This window comes from Myotis lucifugus, unplaced genomic scaffold (genome assembly GCF_000147115.1).
Source record: "Myotis lucifugus unplaced genomic scaffold, Myoluc2.0 scaffold_264, whole genome shotgun sequence".
NCBI classification, from domain to species: domain Eukaryota; kingdom Metazoa; phylum Chordata; class Mammalia; order Chiroptera; family Vespertilionidae; genus Myotis; species Myotis lucifugus.
The window spans coordinates 359,995-366,908 of record NW_005871312.1 but is presented as its reverse complement, the minus strand read 5'-3'; positions in this window follow the sequence as shown (position 1 = coordinate 366,908).

Sequence of the window (6,914 nt, the reverse complement as noted above, 5' to 3'; positions counted from 1 at the left end):
GCCTTCGTTTCTTACTGCTTCTTCCTTCCTCACTCTGACCCAGACACATCAGCCTCATTTGTATTCCTCTAACACAGCAAATATATTACAGTGTTAGTACTTTGTACTTGCTATTCCTGAGCCTGGAACAACCTTCCCACTGATATTCACATGTTGCGATTTCTCATCTGTTTTAGGTGCCTTATCAAATGTTAGTTATCTTTGAGGCCTTCCCTATCTTCTTTAAAATAATAACTTTTATTCCAGTACTTACCTTTATACTGCTTAATTTTCTTCACATTATATATCATTATCTAAAATGCTAATGCTTTATGAAGTCAAAGAACAAAATTCAGCTGAGTAAATTTTAAAGATTTTATTGAATTTGCTCAGTGATTCATACATTGGACATCAGACAGATATAAAGGATAGATATAAAGGAGCTCCAAAAAGCTATACAAGGAAATAAATTTTATATGCAAAAGAGAGCAGATTGGTTACTGCAAAGTAACTTTTCTTATAGTGGATGGCAGGGATTTATCAGGCAAATTGCCTAACTGATGCTGGTCAGGAGCGTCCTCACTGGCTGGCTTAATATTTTATTTCTGGGAGAGCTGAAACTATAACTAAGTTAGGTTCAGTTCGGTGATAGAGGACTTAGCATAAGCAACTCTATTTTGGGCCTGTGTCTTGCCTTTAATGATCTACCTTCATGAATTACTGCGAAGTGAGCTATTTTTTTGTTTATTTGCTCACCACTGTGCCCCAAGTGTGTGGAATATTTCATGGCACAAAGAAAACACCAAACAAATATTTTTGAATGTATGAATGACTAAAAGATAAACATTTTTCATTTTATTTTAAAAGCATGGTCTCTATTATCTCAGTTTTCTTGGTTTGCAACAGCTGAATAATTTTAAAGAAAAAGATAACCAGACCAAAATGCTGGCAATTTTAATTTTGTCTAAGCAACAAAATCTAAATATGTTTGAGAGAACCTTTTTGTTTTGACATAAATCATAAAAGTAAGTCTTATATTCTAATGGAAAATAAACTTTTAAAGTGTTAAAGGTGACCATCATTTATAAAATAATGAAACCGAGTCATTGGTCAAGAAATACATGAATATATGATAAGCACACAATCATCTGATATGCTTTCAAGTTTTATAAAATACATTTAAAATTATATTGTCATTGAAAAAAATTATATAATTGTAGAGCATTGTGCTTCTCTATTAGCTTAGTCAAACATTTATGTGAATGAGGGTATATATGGCACAACAATTTTATTTTGACTTTGACAGCAACCACATCTATTAAATTTTGCTATGTATTTAATGCTGGAGACATCTCCCTCAAGGTACATATGCCACAAGCACTCATGATTTTAGCTAAAACAGCATCCTTCTAAAAAGTCAATTCTGTCATTTTTACCAATCTAACCCTTACTTTCCTTGGGTGGTTACTTATAAAATATTAATGACCTCAATAAAAATGGAAACCAGAGCATAGTTGAAAGCAAAAATTACTTATCAAATTAAAAAAAGCCTTTGAAAATATAAATGCTTCCATCCCAAGGTATACAGTGCCTGAACATAATCTGAAGACCTTGAACTATTCATGCAACAATAACCTATTTGAAATGTAAACAACATTATTGTATTTTTATTTTTTTTCCAAATGGGAAGCACTGGACTATGTATTTTCTGCTTTGTTTGCTAATCAAACATATCTGCCTCATAAAACTTTCTACATGTTATCTTCTAACATCTCAATTATTTACCAACACCAAAAACAACTTCTAAATAGTAGAAAGAAAAATGTCTGGCATTTTTAGATCTCTGTTCCCACATTTCCGAAACGGTGTTAAAGTAATGTATCTGACAAATTATTTAACAGGATAGCCTAGTGCAATGTTGGTAATGGTGTTAAAAATATTATGATTAGCAAAGTGATTTTAGAATTTAAAAATGTATTATCAACCTTAGAAGACATGTGTAAGCATAAAACATGGGTATTCTTTGATAGAAACTCGTAGAGTTTTATTTATCTTAACAATTTCTTTGTAACATAATATAACATCTCTTATTATTTGATTGAATTGCATTTGTGTCATTGGGTTGAGTGCCATTATCTGACTTATTAAAATGCTTTTCATCCATCATTAGTGATTGACTCGTAGCATTATTTGATGCTCGGTGTAGAAAAAGCACCCCAGTACATGTCACCTGTTATATGGAATGGCATTTCTTCCATTCACAATAATTATGTGTGCACATCATATTTATATTAAGTATCTCGATGACTTCTTCAATAATCATTGCGTTTAGATTATTGGCCTTTACAAATTGTTTTTCATCTTTTACCAAGAAAATTGAAAACTTTACTTCACAAAATAAACATATAAAGAAAGGTAATGACATACATCTTTATGTGCTGATCAACTAACGATTAAGTAAAATTTCCTCAAATATATTTAGAAATCATTTGGGTAAAATCCCTAATTCTTATTAATAAATTAAGGCACAATATGTGTAGTGGTATTTCTTTTAATTTTTTGGTATTGATTAAAATATCACCAAGTGACATTTTACTTTTATAAAATTGAGTCAATGGTATCAGTAGTTTTAGTTTCAGCACATTCATTCAAATGTAATACATATGTCCCTTTGCCTCAAGAGAAAAATAAAGAAGTTTTCATATGAAATACAATTTAAGCATATCATCTCTTATGATCCCTCTCAATATATTTTTCCTTTCCTATTATACTATGGAAAGGAAAAGTACATTAAGAAATGCTATCAGATGATAGATTAGCAGATATTGATAACTAGAATAGTGCCTGAGTCTTTAAGTTATTTCTACTAACTATGAGATATCTCCTGTGATAGTACTAATTCTTCTTGAAAACTCAGTAATTGGAGTCTTCAAATAATGTCGCAATGAAGGTAAAAACTTTCTGCTCTTCAATTCTAATAAGAGAATGCTATTTTTATCAGATCACTAATAAAAATAATTACTATAATACTTGTAACTACCTTACATTAAATAATTTGCAAATAGTATCTCACTTAAAACAAAAGGCACAACTTGTTATAGTCATATTCATGCTAAAGCTATGAAGATCCTCAGTATCTTTTTTCAAGGTAATAAAGCTCAATTTAGTAATTTAAATCATGGTTAATATTACTATAGTTTTTAGTATTTCCAATATTACACAGAGTTGTTCATTCTTTCTGAAATAGGAGAATAAAATAACATTTGTTAAGTTCCCTTTATATGTGAAATATAATGTGTTTAGTTTTAATAATCCTGAAAATTAATAATTATTCTTATTTTTAAATTTTATAAAGTGATACTCAAAAATATTATACAGATTGCTCAGGGTAACACTATATAACTGATGCAGAAATTGGATTTAGTTATTTTTTTATTCCACAACAGAAGCTTTCTTATGTTCCACTCATGTTTATCACAAAAATAAAGTTATTTCCTGATTTGCAGTGTATTGGTGCTCAAAATGGTTTACACAGTAAAAGGTTATCAAGCACTAGGAAATGTCGATGCTCTTCTATCTTTGCTAACTAGTAAAAATTTACGATTTACCTTAATTAGTATTTACCAATGTTACTATACCCTAATGTAATTTTATAAGAGGCTTCATGCTGTCTTTATAAAGTATTTTTAAAGCCCAAATAGTGTAAGGATCAAAACAAACAAACAAAAGAAAACTTCTGAACTATCTACCGTATCATTGCTAAATCAATAGGGTATGTTTTAATTCTAATTTTTGCTATTCACAAAAAATGATTCACAGTGAGAAAATGAATAAAAGTAATAGTGTGGATTTTGTAAGTAAATTAGCAGTATTTATTCTAATACTACTGAAAATTAGACATTGGTATTGTCTTTGTAGGTGTTATCATATTAACACCCAATATGACATTTGGTAATAAAATTGAAAGCTTTTTCTAAGTTTTTTTTTCCCATATTTCCATGGTAAATTATACATCAAATAGTTTTTTAAGATCAAGTCAAAGAGAAATTGTTGTTTCAGATGCCTAAATAAGTGATCATTTTTTACTATGCTTTTTATTGATTTCAGAGAGAGAAAGGGAGAAGGAGAGAGAGATAAAAACATCAATGATGAGAGAGAATCATTAATCAGCTGCCTCCTGCATGCCCTACTGGAGGTAGAGCTGGCAAGCCAGGCATATGCCCTGACTGGGAATCGAACCATGACCTCCTGATTCATAGTTCAGACCTCAACCACTGAGCCACACCGGTTGGGGAGATACCTTTTTAAGGGAAGAGGTTATAAATAGAAATGTTGCATATTTCAAAATTACATTAATCATACATATAATATACAAGAAGCCCAGAGCATGAATTTGTGCATGGGTGGGGTCCCTCAGCCTGGCCGGCTACCCGGGCATATTGGGGGCATCTCGCCCAGTCTGGATGGGGCCAATTGGGGCCTGCCAGCTGGGGGGGGAGGGACCACTGGAGGTTGGCTGGCTGCAAGAGGTTGGCTGGGGGAGCGCACTGACCACCAGGAGGCAGCTGCGTCTTCCCCTGGTGGTCAGTGCACATCATAGCAACCAGTCGACTGGTTGTTAGGTCATTTGGTCATTCGGTCGTTCGGTTGCTTAGGCTTTTATATATACAGATATATGATTTATTATTATTAACTATATCTCAGAATGTTTCTTATTAAGTTTGAAATTGTTTTGAATTTTAATTCATTTTGAAACTCCTATTTTACATACTAAAATTAAGCACTCCTTTAGTTAAATTATAGTTAAGGGTGACAGACAAAAAAAAGCATTTGTTTTCTTAATAATGTGTTTTCATTAGTACTATTTTTGTACGTCATTATTAAGAAAAGGTTATATGAAAAAATTACTTAATGTAATTTTATTTGTAAACATTATATAAGCAAATTTATCATATAATAGCATACTCTCACTTTTATTAACACTGTATTCCAAGTTGATTTTATAATATTCCCCCACAAAAATGTCTTCAATAGGATATTCATTTTCATGGTAGTGTAAAATACTAGCTGGACAGTTTGACCTCTTGTGGGGCCAATCAGAGACCCTTTGAGGTTTGAGTGGCCTAGAGCATCAAAACACAGTGCATAAAAAAGATTTTAACATGTCAGAGAATACACTATTTTTTTATTAATTATAATTTTGATTGTAATTTCTTTTTTTATACAAAACACGATAATTGGGAACATTTTATTACTCCAGTTAAAATGGTTATTTTGTGGTTTTTAGTGACATGTTGGCAGAAAGACAGATATTTTTGCCTCCTTGTGAATCTTCATATTGTGTGATAAAGAGGAATAAAAGAGGCAGATATAGAATAATGATGAGAAGATTTGTATATGTAACAAGTTGGAACTTCGGTAGTTTCAGCTTGATGACTGTGATAGCCCAAATTTGACCGCATATTTTAATGCACTTGATTTTAATGGCCTCTGATTTATGGAGGCAAAGTACAGAGTGCATTGCTTATCTAATCTTTCTCTGAACCCATCTGGACCACTATTCCTTAAGGAAATTGCATCTTTAACTTTAGGATGAGCAGGTCTCAATTATCGACTACCATTAAGGAAGCATTGAGTACATTATAATGATTATTGTTTGATTTAATTCTTTATAACTTCTATGATGTAACATTTTTATTAAATGTATTATTTCTCTAGCACATTATTCTGAATACTGTGAAATTATAGTTAAGTACTGAGTTTGCTTAATAAGATCCTTCAAATGTTCTTCTACATGCTTAAAGATAAGTATGAAAAAAAATCATTTCAATTAATATGTAAGAGATGAAGGTGACCTCAATAAGTTTTTAAAATTCCACTTCAAACTTAGATGGAGTCATTTCTGAATAATTAAATGAAACCTTTCCACCTGTACCCCATTTTTTAGACAATACAGCCCATCAAATCTTGATATTGTTATGCAGTTTTCTTTAGGGAAAGAAGTATTATTGGTTTCCTAAGAGATACATGTCCTTCGTATATTTCATGTTAATGAGTAGGGTGAGTTGAGTGGAATCATTTTGGAAAGGAGACCAATTTTGATAAAAATTGAAGCATTATCATAAAAGCTATGTTTCCCTGACTGCAATGTGTAATATCCTTATACAAAATACATATTTGATTTAGTTGCTCCTTGCCTTCCAATATGAGTGACTCAAACTCAGAAGTTAGAACAAATTTCAAATACTTTAAAATGCCACACATTACATCATGAAAAGAAAAGTGGTCAAATTCCATTATGCAATTTTATGACAAAACTAGCTAGTAGTTTAGTTTAGGTAAAATAATATAGCTTTATTGAATTATTTCCTCTATTATACATGCTTCGGTCACACAATTTTTCACATTTAATCAAACATATTATGATTTATAAGCAAAATAATCAACATGAAACAACAGTAATTTTGATAGAAATAATTCTGTACATTTGGAAGCAAATTCATATGTTCAACATTTTTATATTATAGAGTCAAAAGAAGAGCAAAATAAGACAGATAAGTAAAATAGTAAAAAAATAGGCATTGTAAGAAATGCAAGGCCAATTTTGGTAAGTGTATATAGAATGTTTAGCAAAATAATTTAGGAGAAAATGAATTGTTTATAAAACCTTTAAAAGCTTGACATATAAATGGTTATGTTTGACCATGAATCTTTGTGAAATGTTTTATTTTCTTTTTTAACAGGTCTAAGGAAAATAGTAAAAATTTAGCTCATAGATGCAATTATCAAATTATACTACGTTAACTCTAATATTTTCATAAATAAAATAATTAGAATATGATAAAAATAAATTTTCCAAACTGTAGTCAATATGAAATGGAACTAGGAAAGGCATTCATATATGTTATATACATTTTTTCACTTACAAGCACATA